Source organism: Panthera onca, chromosome B3 (assembly GCF_046562875.1).
Source record: "Panthera onca isolate mPanOnc1 chromosome B3, mPanOnc1 haplotype 2, whole genome shotgun sequence".
Classification (NCBI taxonomy): Eukaryota; Metazoa; Chordata; class Mammalia; order Carnivora; family Felidae; genus Panthera; species Panthera onca.
The window spans coordinates 21,655,906-21,670,622 of NC_138344.1; the positions used below are offsets into that span (position 1 = coordinate 21,655,906).

The following is a 14,717-nucleotide window of genomic DNA, read 5'->3' on the forward strand; positions in this document are numbered from 1 at the left end:
ATCTCTCACCCCCACTATTCCCCTTCCCCCCCCCACAGTCATTTATTATTCTGACTATTTCATGTGAATTGGAACCATTTAATATATGGCATTTTTGTCTGGCTTCTTTTCACTTATCATAATATTTTCAAGGTTCATCCATATTATAGGGCATATCAGTACTTCATTCCTTTTTTTTTAATTAAAAAAAATTTTAATGTTTATTTGTTTTTGAGAGAGAGAGAGAGACATAGCATGAGTGGGTGAGGGGCAGAGAGAGAGGGAGACAGAAAATGAAGCAGGCTCCAGTCTTGAGCTGTCAGCAGAGAACCCAACACGGGGCTTGAATTCATGAACAATGAGATCATGACCTGAATGAATTCAGGCACTTAACCGACTGAGCCACCTAGGCGCCCCAATTAAAAAATAAATAAATAAATAACGTTTAATCATTTTTGAGAGACAGAGAGAGACAGACTGCAAGTAGGAGAGGGGCAGAGAGAGAGGGAGACACAGAATCTGAAGAAGGCTCCAGACTCTGAGCTGTCAGCACAGAGCCCAACACGGGGCTCGAACCCAGGAACTGCAAGATCATGACATGAGCTGAAGTTGGACGCTTACCTGACTGAGCCACCCAGGTGCCCCTGTACTTCATTCCTTTTTATGGCTGAATAACTATCCATTGAATGGATATACCACTTTTTTTTAATCCATTCATCAGTTGATGGACATTTGGGTTGTTTGTACTTTATGACGCTCATGAATGATGCTTCTTTGAGCATTCATGCACAAGTTTTTATGTGGGCATATGCCCATTTCTTTCGGGTCTATACCTAGGAGTGGAATTGCTGGGTCATGTGGTGACCCTATGTTTAACCATTTGAGGAATTGCCAGTCTGTGTTCCATCTTGTACCATTTCACATTTCAACCAGCAGTGTATGAATGAGATTTCCAATTCCTCCATGTTCTCACACTTGTTATTGTCCATCTCTGAATATACCAGGCTGGGTGAGTGGGTGAGTGGGGTTGTTGCTAGGAGGCTGGTTCTAGGGGACGCCCATGGCTGGGGCTTTCTCCTCACACAGACTGGTACTCCAGATCCATGGAGGGGTTTGGGACACCCTGTCGTCCTGTCTGTGCTACTGGACATCTGTCTGGGGTGGGCTGGGGCCACCAAACAGCACAGTCTACTTGACTGGTTAGGGAAAGACGGCCAGAACACAGAGGACAACATTATCGAGCAGCAGCAGTCAGGTGTCACCAGGCTGGGGGACAGTCAGCCAGATGCCATTTAAATGCCTCCTAACAGATAGGAAGACCTGGAAAAGAATCCAGAACTGAATGAAGCAGTACATAGGCCAGTTGGAGAAAAGTGTAAAGTCAGGAGTGTGGGGACTGCAAACATCTATGAATAGAGACAGGAATTAGATGACAGGTGACTCGTGTCTAGAGACTTGACTGGGAAGACTGGCTCTCTGTTAAATTGAGAAGGGTTTGGAAGAGCAATTGTAGGTCAGGCCCAGCCTGCCGGGCAGACAGGCACGAGGCAGGACCTCTCCCAACAGTAAATGTTCTGCCAGCCAAGAACACAGCCCGACATTTCTTAGAAAGGTAACTCTGATATTATTTTGGATGACAAAACTGTAGAATTGTCAATCCAAATGTCTAAGAGAAGGAAACCCACAATTTTAACATTGTTTAAACAGATGCTTTTGGTCTTTCCAGCATTCGTCATGTTTAAGATAATCTGGGCGATTAGACTCATAAGACCAACTTTCTAATTAGAATTTAAAGCCATAATTGAGTAATTAATTTAGACTTGAGATTTTTAACTAGAAATCTAAGTTCTTATACAATATTGGAATACTCAGAGAATGTGAGTCTCTATAGTTTAATGTATTAGATTTATAAAACAGTACTGAAGTACTTGGGAAGGTTTTTTTTTTTTTTTTCATTGATACAATTGAAGTAGTTAAAATCAAATTAAAATTAAATGCACAAATGTAGTTTAAAACATTTAAAGGAGTATAATTAACAAAATATGTGGATGGGCCAAAACATAAATCAAAGCCCTTCCTGAACAAAGTGATGACTAAAACTTGCTAGGTTTATGTATAAAATAAGCCATTTAGTAAGAGAATTTAAAAGCTGAAGGAAGAACTAGTCCCTTTATATCTGGGACTTTGTTGAATTGAGTATTAATTTTTTAATTTTTAAATAAAGTAAGCTCTGAATTTTATTGACAAAATGTACCCTTTGAAGATATAAAACAAATCTCCCGTTGTACTGGAGTGAGGTAGAGGGCTCTGGGAGAATTCCTTTCACTGCTTTGGCCCACAGGGGCCCAGGAGTGTTCCTAGGGTGAGCAGGACTGCCCTGCCACAGGCACTGGCCCAGAGTGGTCTTGTCTACTGTGGTCAGTCCTAAATCTATCTCCACCGCAACCAGAGGGACCATTTAAAAGTGTGACCCCTGCTTAATCTCATGATGTGTTCCTGTCACCCTCGGAATAAAACCCTAGCTCTGTACACTGGTCCTGCCACCCTCTCTGGCCATCTGTCCCCTGTTTCCCCTCCCCCACCACCCACCCTCTCTGGCTTCCCATCTGTCCTTGGAATCACTGAGAGGCTGCCGTCTAGAGACTGTACTAGCTGCTGTGTGCTGCTGGATGCTTCCTCTTCCTGCACCCACCAGCTCCTTCTTACTTTTCCTCTCCTTGGCAGATGCCCCTGACCACCCAGTCTGAGGGAGCCCTCTGTCCTGGTAGTCACTGTATCTTCTTTCCCTTTTCCTCCTGTCTAACATTTTTTGTCTCTTTTCTCTGATGTTCGTGTGTCCTCAATCAGAATGTCGAGTGTATATAGATGCCTCCTGGGTGCCCGAGGCAGTGTCTGATACACTACCAGGTGGGGCTGAGACAGGGACATACAGAGCTCTAGCCCTGAGATTTGGGGAGTGGGGTGAAGCAGCTCCTGGGGGCTCCTGCACCTTATGTAACTCAGCTCATATTTGCATGGAGAACTGACAGGAGGCAGGGTGAGCACACCTCCCTCCGTGGCGCAAGGGTCAGGGCTGGACCATGAAAAATCATCCCATCAGCCCCGACTCTGTTATCTGGGACAGTGGAGGGACAGTTGGGGTGCCATGGCAGGCTATGGTGGCCTCTTGGGGTACAGGTCCAGGCGACTTACTGTGAAAGCCACCGCCACCTCCGCACTTCCTTTCTGTTCTTTATCTCTCAGGCAGGCTGGGCTTGCAGAATGTTCTATTCTTTCCTCACTTAGATGCTTAGCACTGCCTTTGAAAAGGAGATCAGACACTGAGACAGATCTGGAAGCCCCTGGCCTTGTTGGAAGGGGCTTCCAGTTTGTGAGCTAAGGAGGGGATCTGACCTCAAGTCCCCCACCTGCCCCAGTCCCACCATTGGTGAGAGGGACATTCAGACAGATTAGAATTTCAGGCATCAGCCAGGGTGTGGTTTTTAGACAAAAAAACAAAACAAAACAAAACAAAAACTAGGAGGATCCCTTAGGAGGTATTTCTTTAAAGAAGCCTTTTGGGGTTCTGGGCTCTCTGCCAGGAAGAACCAATTGAGGCAATCAATGGGGGCCATCTGAGGGGGGCGGGGGGTGTCTGAGGGTGGAAGAGGGAAGCTGTTAGCCAGGAGCTCTCACACTGTACCTGCCCCAGACCCCCTTGGAGGGCTTGTTAAAAACCTAGTGCTGGCCCCACTCCCAGAGTTTCTGACCCAGGAAGTCTGGGGAGAGCCTAGTTATTTCCCAAGCCTGCTGTGGCTGTGGGTCCTGAATATACTCTGAGGATGGTCACTAAAACAAGGCTGTGCCCCTTTGTTCTTTTCACTGAATGAAAAGAAGAGTGAAAAGAGATGGGTAAAGCCGGGTAAGCCCCTTAGGTCCAATTTAGAACTTGATGTGCTCCCTTCTTTTCTTTCTTTCTTTCTTTTCTTCCTTCCTTCCTTCCTTCTTTCTTTTCTTTTAATGTTTATTTATTTTTGAGACAGCAAGAGCACATGAGTGGGGGAGGGGCAGAGAGAGAGGGAGACACAGTCTGAAGCAGGCTCCAGGGTCCCAGCTATCAGCACAGAGCCCAATGTGAGGCTCAAACTCATGAAGCTCAAGATCATGACCTGAGCCGAAGTCCACGCTTAACCAACTGAGCCACCCAGACACCCGCCCTCCTTTTCTTAAAAGACCCCAGGCCCTGTGGATGAAGGGACCTTGGGGAAGGACTTGGGGTTTCTGAGTGACTTCTGATGGCCCCCAAGGGAGGGGCCCTTGGCCTTTTGTGTTTGGTCCTGTCTCACCCTGACTGGGTCCTACCATGGGTGTGGATGAGACCTGGTCATCTCTGTCCTCAAAGCTTTGAAGCCCATGGGGAGTGCATAGGCATCAAGGGACAGGCTGGGCCCTGGAAGTACTGATCCAGCCAGGCCTGTGAGTGTGACATTGTATGTTGGGAAGGGAAAGGGACCAGGTGACTGGATGTAGAATCTTGGTGGGTCATGGAAGCCTTAGGGGAGAGGGTGGGGCAGTGTCCCTTCCTGGGCCCCATGGTCCCAGTGGATACCTTCCTTCTTTATGTCCTTACTTTTCTTTTGACAGGAGACAGCCTCAAGGCTCATTTCCCAAGCAGCTTGAATTTGCCAAATTCAAGAGAGGGTGTTGAGGGAGGTGGGGGCTGGTGCGATCAGGTGGGGTAGGGGTGTGCAGGGTGCCCAGTGTGATTACCTGACTTGGAGCCACTGGCCACCGCCCTGCCTGCCAGCCTCCACAGCAGCCCAGCATTCACATGCTGGGGCCTGGGCCTGGCGTCCTCCCTCCCAGTGACTCCCCGTGCTGGCTGTCAGTTGACAGGCCTAGGGGCTGCCTATGAACCTGCGGGGACTGGCCCTCAGGGAGGGGCGCTGGTCTCCCCAGCATGTCACATCCCACAGGCTTATCTGTTCTGGGAAGTTCCTGGGCCTGGTTGTCCTTTAGGGCTGGGCTGCTTCTTGGTTCCAGGCTCTGACAGTTGTCAGCAAGCTCTTTAACATCTCTGGGCCTCAGTTTTCCCATCTGTGAAAAGAGAATGGGTTTACCTCAAGGATTAAATGAGCTAATCGGTGTAGAGTGCAGAGCCAGTTGTATTAGTAACATTATCATATCAACCAAACCCAGGGGCCAGGAATTCCTGGCACATCATACGTCTGAAGGGATGAACTTTACAGATAAGGAAGTGGGGGAGGGGTTCGTGCAGTTTGTAGGTTGGTTTTGGGTCTGCAGATCTCTCTGCTTTTTTTGGGGTTCTCCACCCTGACACTTCTTCCACATTTTCCCCCCCGGGGGCCTCAGCCAGAGGACCTTTGGCAAGCACTCCTCCCAAGGAAAACACCACCTTGGAGTGGCTTTCTAGGCCAACCCTGAGTTTATTTTACATTTTACACAGTATCGGTGGGCCAAGGAGACAGCTCATAATTAGCCTAATAAGGTGCCTGCTGCACGCACGTCTGTGCTCTGGCTCCATTCTGATGGCTACCCAGTAATTTGCCAGATCTCTAGGATAAGGCCTTTGCCTGGACAGGTTCCCATCACAAAGCGCACCGTGCTCGGGGTGGGGCCTAATTGTGGTGTTTTCCAGGCTTCCTCCCTCCCCCTATAACCTGTGGGAGCCCAGCCCTCCCAAGCAAGAGCATCTCCCCAGTGAGCAAGCATCAGGGGACAGAGCTGCAAGGGGACAGAAGAGACCAAACCTGAGCTTTACTGACAAATGTTACAAGAGGAGGGGAGAAACCTCCAAGTCAGTTCTTGGCATCTGTGTGTAGTGGCTGGTGGGAGTCATGACAGCTCTGTTGTGGGGCCAACCCCACTGTACATTCCCAGGCTCAAGTTCAGTGTCTGTTCCAGGGATGTGTTCAATGTTGTTGTCCCCCTCCCCATGCAGGTGCCTGCCTGCCTGCCTGCCAGCCAGGAATGCCCTGGAGCAAGTTCTGACTGACCTCTGGGCCCCTTCCAGAAGGGAGGTGCCCCCTGTCCCCAGGGCTCAGCAACAAGTCTCTCTGAGCCATCTTTGCCTCGGGGCTGCAGTGCTACATCAGGACTGACTTTGGAGCAGGACCCCAGGCCCTGGAGAGACCAGGCAGGAGGCCAAGGCCCTGGAGCTGTGTAGCTACGAAGCAGGAAGGCGGGCCTCACCACAGTACCCCTCTCCCCTCCTGGCCAGGGCAGCCACAGGCGCCCAGTGGGCAGACAACTGGGCAGCCAGGCCTGGAAGTGTGGGGCCAGCCCCACTGAACTCGCCCACGCGACTCTCTTTGATCTGCCCGCTGGGTGGGGCTGCATCCTCAGTGAGGTTTTCCCTGGAGACTGTGACTGGGGAGGACCAGCCTCCTCCTGGCCCCAGGGCCCTGTGTGTCCCTGGCAGAGTCCAAGGTCCCTCTCACTGCCTTTCTGGAGAGGATGATGCAGGCTGTCCTGGAGGAGGACAGCGCTGGTCAGAGGTAGAGCTAAGACCCCCTCAGCCATGCTTATCTAATACCCCTCTGAGGGGAATTGAGATCCCTTGGAAATAGAAGGGGCCTCAGCCTGGCAGGTCCTCAAGAGCCAAGGATTGATGGGGGGAACAAGGGTGAAAACTCACCTGGCAGGGTATCTGCATCCTTGCATTTTCTGGGGTCAACTGTGCCAAACCACCAGATAATCCTTTTGGTTTCCTGGAGCCATCAGGCCCATGCAGGTGCTAGGCTAGCCTCTGGGGGTTCCTTGACACCCACTGCTCTTGGTCCAGGCCTGGGCCTGCCCCCTCTATTCCAAGATGGGTCCAAGAGTGCCGAAAACCACCCAACCACCATCCATGGGCTGGGTGCAGGACAGTCTGAGTCAGAGCTAGCTCACCATGGGTGGGTGTGCTAGGGTGGGGTTGCTGCAGGGCACAGGGGCACCAACCACTGCCAGGCAGGGTCCTGTGGCCCAGGAGCTCTTTGTGCTCACATGGGCCTCAGGCTTGTTCTGTCTCACATGTTTCGTCTGGGTCTGCCAGGGAGGAAGTGAGAGCTTGGCTCTGAGTTCCAGGCTTTCTTCCACACTGGGTCCCCCACGTCAGTGCCTTGAGGGTTCCAGGGCCCTTTTGCTGGATGACCGACCCCTCGCATCTTTAGCGATCCCCTTTGAACTCTGTTTCTGACCCTCACCCAGGGGCTTTCCACTGCACTTGCTGTGGGAAGGGTAACTCAGACCTCCAGGCTTCTCTCAGTGCCACTTGGATCCACAGAAGCTGTAGCAAGTGGTTCTCATCTGCCTGCCAGGTGCTGGGTCCTGCTCATCCTGCCATCCTCACCCTCCTGTCCCCCTGCTTGGCATTTGTCAGTGGGAAAATGGCATTCCCACATGAATTTACTCCCAGGAATCGCCAGAGTGAGGGCAGTGGAATGGATGAAGATGAAGCCCTGCCTTCACTTCCATGCTTGGATTTTATTTCATTTTATTTTTTTAAAGTTTATTTTATTGATTTATTTTGAGAGACACAGAGAAAGAGAGAGAGAGAGAAAGAGTGAGAGAGCGCAGGGGAGGAGCAGAGAGAAAGAGGGAGAAAGAGAATCTCAAGCAGGCTTTGCACTGTCAGCACAGAGCCTGATGTGGGGCTCAGACTCAGAAACTGTGACACCATGACCAGAGCCAAAGTCAGGAGTCAGACACTTAACCAACTGAGCCACCCAGCTGCCCTTCTCATGCTTGGATTTTAATTGGGCAAGGGGCAATAAACACCTGTGTGTCAGGTGGTGATAGTGATAAACAGATAACAATAATGAAGGGAAGGGGACCCCAAGTAGAAGGGGTGGTCTACAGGTTTAAATGGGTTGACCAGGAAGCCCTCCTGGAACAGGGACATTTAAATAAACATCTGAGAAAGCTGAGTTAATGGGGCTTACCGATATCCAGGTGAAGAGTTTCCAGGCAGACAGAAGGGCAAATTCAAGGTCTTGAGATGAAGGTGTGGGCAGGACAGCTCCTAGGCCCAGGGCTGGAGGAGAGCAGAGGGGTGACTGGCCCTGTGGTATAAGAAGAAACGTATTTGGTCTTGTCCCTGGCTCCTAGCACAAAACTCCTAAAACCCTTGGAATTTCTTGAGTGATAGGAGTGTCTTTTGTTATTCAAACACATCTGAGTTTATGCTAATGAGGTGACTTAGGGTGGGACACCTGCTTGATTGCAGGATAGGCTGGTCACTAGAAAGACTGAAGAATTAGAAGGTTAGAATTTTCAGTCCCTCCCACTGACCTCTGGGAAGGAGAAGGATGGGGGGCTGCAGATTAAGCTCCATAAAACCTCTTGAACAACAAGATTTGATGAGCTTCCAGGTCAGTGAATACCTCCACATGAGGGGAGGGTGGCATACCCCAGTTCCTCAGAGACAGAAGCCCCTGCATCTAAGACCCTTCCAGATCTTGCCCTGTATACCTCTTTATCTGGTTTTCCATCTGTATCCTCTATAATAAACTGGGACTTGTAAGTAAGTGCTCTCGAAGTTCTCTGAGCTGCTCTAGCAAATTAATTGAACCCAAGAAGGAGGTCATGGGAACTCTGATTTACAGCCAGGTGGTCAGAAGCACAGGTGACAACCTGGACTTGTAACTGGTGTCTGAAGTAGGGGCCTCTCTCATGGGCCTGAACCCCTAAGCTGTGGGATTTGATGCCGTATCCAGGTCATATCTGAATTGAGTTAAATTTGTGGGGCATCCATCCAGTTGATGTTTGCTGAGAATTGGAGAGTTGCTTGATGGCTTTGGGAAATATGCTAGAGTCCCCGGCTTGGGTTTTAAATGGCTCACTGTGCTGTGTGGAGAAAGGAGGGGTGGGGAAGGGGGAAGCCGGAGACCAGGCAGGAGGCAGTTGTTGGGGAGATGTCCTGAGACAGTGTGCGTAGTGGTGGTGGTTTTGTGTGTGTGTGTGTGTGTGTGTGTGTGTGTGATAGTTGATGGATGTTGACCACACTGCGAAGGGACCAATGACTGGATTTGGTGGATATGACACATGCAAAAAAGAAGGAGGATGAAGTGGCTCCAAGATTATGGCCTGAGCACTGAGCAGCATACAGTTGCCATTACCTTACTGACACCTCCATGCAACCTTTTGAGGGAGGTGCAGTAATCAGTCAAAAGCCCAACCTTGGAAGAAGAGACATTATCTTTTATCCTGCAAAGTTATGATTTTTTCACAAAGTCTGCCAGTCATTCCAGATAGAGTTATTTGAATGTGTTGCCCACCTGCACAGGGAGGTCCCTTGGGGACAAGGAGTTGAACCATCCAAGCTTGCCTGAGTGAGACAAGGCATGGGTCTGGGGAGGTGAAGGAGGTAATTAATGGGCTGTCTGCTTGGAGCATGTGGCTGGGGACTGCACCTTTCCTTCTGGATGTGATGGTGTGTGCTGTGTGTAAAAGCACACGTTCAGGAACAATGGCTGCCACTGAATGGTGCCACCTGTGCTGTTGACCTGGGTAGGGCCCTTCACATGGGAATTTGATCCTCTAAATAATAGCCCTGTGAGGGAAGACATTATGCTATGGTCTGAGTGTTTGTGTCCTCCCTAAATTCATATGTCAAAATCCTAACCCCCAATATGATGGCATTAGGAGGTAGGGCCTCTGGGAGGTGATTAGGTCACGACGGTGGAACCCTCGTGAGTGGGACTAGTGCCCCTGTAAAGAAGACCCCAGAGAGCTGCCACACCCTTTCCACCATGTGAGGACGCAGCGAGAAGACACTTATCTATGAACCAGGAAGAGAACTCTTATTAGACACTTAATCTTCTAGTGTCTTCATCTTGGGCTTCTGGTATCCAGAAAAGTAAGAAATAAACACAAAAGGTGCCTGACTTACAATGGTTTGTTTTAATGATTTTTTGACTTTACAATGGTGCAAAAGCAACATCTATTTGGTAGAAACCATGCTTTGAATTTTGGATTTTGATCTTTTCCTGCGCTAGTGATCTGCAGTATGCTGCTCTCCTGTGATGCGAGGTGGTGGCGGGTGCCACAGCTCCCAGTCAGCCATGCGATCATGAGGTAAACAACCCACACACCCACAGCCGGTCAGTTCTTCACCTTCAGTACAGTAATCAGCAAATTATATGAGGTAGTCAATGCTTTATTATAAATAGGCTTTGTGTAAGATTATTTTGCCCAACTGTAGGGTCATGGAAGTGTTCTGAGCAAGTTTAAGGTATGCTAGGCTAGTTATCATGTTTAGTACATTAGGTGTATTAAATGCATTTTTGACTTAAGATATTTCTTTTAATGTTCATTTTTGAGAGAGAGAGAGAGAGAAAGACAGAGAATCCCAAGCAGGCTCTGTACTATCAGCACAGAGGCTAATGTGGGGCTTGAACTCACAAACCACGATATCATGACCTGAGCCGAAGTCAGACGCTCAACCAACTGAGCCACCCAGGTGCTCCTTGGTGCAAGGTATTTTCAACTTATGATGGGTTTACTGGGATTTAATCTCATCCTAAGTGGGGGAAAATCTGTATTGTTGTTTAGAAGTCACCAGTCTATGGTATCCTATTACAGCAGCCCGAACAGACCAAGACACTGATGTTATGCCATTTTACAAATGAGGGAACTGAGGCTCATAAGCAGAGGACTTACCCAAGGCAGTGCAAGGACCTAAACCTAGCTCTCTAGCTCCTAGGTCCCTATCCTTCTTCTGGCTGCATGGCCAACTGTCTGCTCCTCTGAACCCAGATGGCCCTCATATTTGAGGCCGCTGTCTCCAGGGGCTGGACCAGAACTTGGATGTGCCCAGCTTGTCCTGGGTCTGGTCAACAGCATGTTCTTCTGGCACTGAAGAGCTTCTGGAAAAGTATAAAAGGGTAAGCCCTGCATTGAGAGAATCTTCCCTAAGTTTGATGGGAAAGCCATGAGACAGGACAAGTAGGGGACCAGGACACCAGAGTCTATAGTGTTCAGTCCATAAGCAATGGTCTCCCCTGAGCCAGGCAACTGCATCTTGAACAGTGTGTGTATCAGTCAGGACACAATATGACGTGGTGACAAACAACCCCCAAATCTCAGTGGTTGGAAACAAAACTCTTGTGTTTTCCTCCTACTGTATGTCCAATGTGACCCACAGAGACAACATCTCCATGTCTTCCAGAAGAACAGGCAAAGAATGGAGCCAAGCAATGAAACACTGTCATACATCATTTCCACTCAAATTGCATTGCCCACAGCAAGTCACAGGGCCACATGTGATTTCAAGGGGGCAGGAAGTATGATGTTTCTGTAAGAGAAAAGATGCAGTTACTGTTGCTGATAATGAGTTACCACAAACATAGCAGCTTACATCATTTTATTATGTTTCTGAGCATCAGAATTTGGGAAAGACAACATCAAGGAAAGCTAGAATCTGTTCACAGCATCTGGGACCTCACTGGGAGGACTCCAAGCCTGAGGGGATCCCTGGACTTGGGGCTGCTCACCTGAAGAGTTGCCTCCTCACATGCTGGCTTGGACTGCTTTGAGAAACTTCCATGTGGCTTCTGTGCAGGTTTGGCCTCTCTACAGCATGGTAGTTGCATTTCAAAGCAAAGAGTCCAGGGGCACCTGGATGGTTCAGTTGGTTAAGCCTCCGATTTCGGCTCAGGTCATGATCTCATGGTTTGTGAGTTTGAGCCCTGCATCGGGCTCTGTGCTGACAGCTCAGAGATTGCAGCCTGCTTTGGATTCTATGTCTCCTTCTCTCTCTGTCCCTCCCCCACTCATGCTGTCTCTCTCTCTCTCAAAAAATAAACATTAAATTTTTTTTTTTCAAAGTGGAGAGTCCCAAGAGGGCCAGGCAGAAATTGTCTCGTCATTTGTAACTTGGCCTCAGAAGTCAAATAGCATCACTTACCCCAAAGTGGCACCATCCCTGGATTTGGGAGAAGGGGAAATAGCCCCTCCCTCTCTGCAGGAGGATGGTCAGAGCTGGCTGTACAAAGATCAAAGGTTCAGTTGGTTAGAGATCCCGTTTGTTGCTAACTTTGGAAAATGCAATTCACCCCCAAGGAGAGGTGAAAGACAGGTGAGCAGTGGTCTCTCCAGTGGTGGGGAATACACAGTATGTCCAGTCATAGCCTCTGACCTCTCAGCACAGGCAGTTTCCTTGAGGACTATTATGCTTGAAGCTAACAGGCAGGACAGAGCAAGATGGCCAGGCTGTGAGCCGGGGTGCAAGTTTTTTTCCTTGCTCTCTTGCTCCCCAGACTCTCGACCCCCAGGGCCAGTACTCAGCCTCTCTGTGGGAGGGGCCCTGGTGCCCAAAGATGTGCCTCTGTCATCCTCTGACAGGAGGAAGTTTAAGTAAGGACAGGAGATTGGTTGGGACCCCTCCCACAGAAGCATGACTTAGAGGGGGATGGAGGGGGGCAACCAGTGCCTTGGGACACTTCATTAGCCATGGAGATGAGGCAGGCTCAGTTCCCCCAGGCAGCCCCAGATGACAAAGGCCCCAGAAAGGCAGTGTAGTCAAAGGATGAGTGAAGACTTAATGTAGAAGAGGGGACTGAGCCTGAATGTTCCCATCTGGAGCAGGACCCAGTAAACACCTTTCGCAGGCACCAGATCCAGAGCTGTCACATTTCCCCTAACTGCCAGAGTGGATAAGAAGCTGTTTTCTTGGCAGTAGCAGCCACAGGAAGCCCAAGGTGGAGCTTGGGAAGGCAGGCTCAGTGTCCTCTGCATGCTCATTACCAAATACTTATTTCTTCAGCTAGTTAGTCTGGAATTCTTTCTATTGGGGCAGGCCCTCCCCTGGGATGTGTAGACTGTTCTGGCTCAGCCAGCAGCAGTAAATGGGGACTTATTCAAACAAGAGATGCAAAAATGTGGAAAAAATACTTTGGAAAATGTTTGCATTGGAGGGACCGGCAAGGGCACTTGTGAATTGTTTTCTTCTTTCGAAGCTGCCCTTACCATAACTTGTTCCAGCAGAACTGATGCGCAGGGCACAGGTCCCTTGGGACGCAGCAGGAAAAGCGGAGGAGAGGAAGGGCGGGCTACACAAAGGCCTTGGGAAACAAGTTGTTTATCGACTTTCGCTCCACAGCTCTGTTGCTAGTTCAAACCACCCTTGACCCCTGAACGTTCAAGGACAGCTACGTCCCTGATTCTTTTAACGTCTTTGCAACTCTGAACCAATGAGGGGCAAGACTTTCATTCTGGTCTGGGTAGTTCTGGGTGGTGTATTTAAAATCAGGGACCACAATGAAGCTGGGTGTCTGGCAAATAATTAATGGAACATTAACTCTGGCCCCAGAATTCTTAACTCCAGAAAAAATATTGTACCAGTCTTCAAGGCCCAGGAAATGGGGGTCTTAGTGTGTTCCGTCTGCTATAACAAATTAGCACAGGCTGGGTGCTTATGAACAACACAAACTTATTTCTCATACTTCTGGAAACTGGAAGTGTGAGATCAGGAAGTCAGCCTGCTTGGGTGAAGGTCCTCTTTTGAGCTGCAGAGTTCTTACTGGTAGCCTCACGGGGCAGAAGGGAGAAGCTTGAGAGCTCGGTGGGGCTCTTGTATAAGAGCATGAATCCCAGGGGCGCCTGGCTCACTTGGTTAAGCGTCTGACTCTTGGTTTTGGCTCATGTCATGATCTCACGGTTTCGTGAGTTTGAGGTCCTTGTCAGGCTCTACACTGGCAATGCAGAGCCTGCTTAGGATTCTCTCTCCCTCTCTATCTGCCCCTCCCCCACTCACACTGTCTCTGTCTCTCAAAAATAAATAAATAAACTAAAAAAAAAATTTAAACAGCACGAATCCCATTCATGAGGGCTCCTCCCTCATGACCTAATCTCCTTCCAAAGGCCTCACCCTCTAACACCATCCTGTTGGGTGTATGGATTCCAACATGTGGGTTCTGGGGTGATGGCGGCACAAACATTCAGGCCAGAACAAAGGGAGTGAGGAATGAGTAGACCATTCTGAGCCATGGACAGTCAGCCTGCTTTCTTCCCAAGTACCTATGATGTGCAGGCCTGTGGAGATAGTAAAGTCATGGAGGGGACATATTGCCTGCCCCTGGCTGGCCCCACCATATTATGCTCTTTCCTTAATAATGAAACCCTCAGGGTCAAGCTTGGCACACAGCTATCTGGACCAGATCTGGCCAGTGGCGTGTGAATGGCAGCATCATGAGTGATTTCCGTTCCAGGAAATAGCATTAAAAGGAGTGGATTAGCCCTTCTTCCTTCTTTCTTCTGCTGGCTGGAATGTGGACACGATGACTGGAGCTGGAGCTGTCCCCTTGGACCATGTGATGATCTAGGAGTGGAGGCTGCACACAGCAAAGCATTCTCGACACGCAGAAGCCTCCCTAGCAGGCCTTCCTACCTCCTGCACTGAGTACACCACTGTCTTTTTAAAGTCACTACTGGTTTTCACCCACAGCCAAAGATAGTCCTCTCCCATACACCACTTTCAGAGCGTTTAGAATCAATTATGTTTCTCATGTCAAAGGTTAGCCAGTCCTTCTAAGAATCTCATGAGACTAGAATACTGTAGCTAAGCTAAGGCAGTTCAGTGGTGGGATGGCCCTCGTCTTGTCAAGGAAGAGGCGTCCTGCACAGAGACATGTTACCACTAGTACGGTGACAGCTACCTGTATCTTGTATAGACCTATCGGAGAGCTTAGGTGTCCAGAGGGCAGAATGAATTCCTTCCCTTCTCCAAAACTTCTGGAAATGGCAACATCACATAA

General features: G+C 49.3%; 1 long non-coding RNA gene across 1 annotated transcript; it reads right to left on the bottom strand.

The window, feature by feature from the left end:
• Window positions 1-224: 224 nt before the first annotated feature.
• On the bottom strand, window positions 225-14,306 carry LOC132668811 (uncharacterized). Its single transcript, XR_013556394.2, has 3 exons — window positions 11,085-14,306; window positions 7,905-8,024; window positions 225-5,055 (listed from the first exon to the last, which is right to left on the bottom strand). It is a non-coding gene; the product is annotated as an uncharacterized LOC132668811 (long non-coding RNA).
• Between the last annotated feature and the right edge of the window lie 411 nt (window positions 14,307-14,717).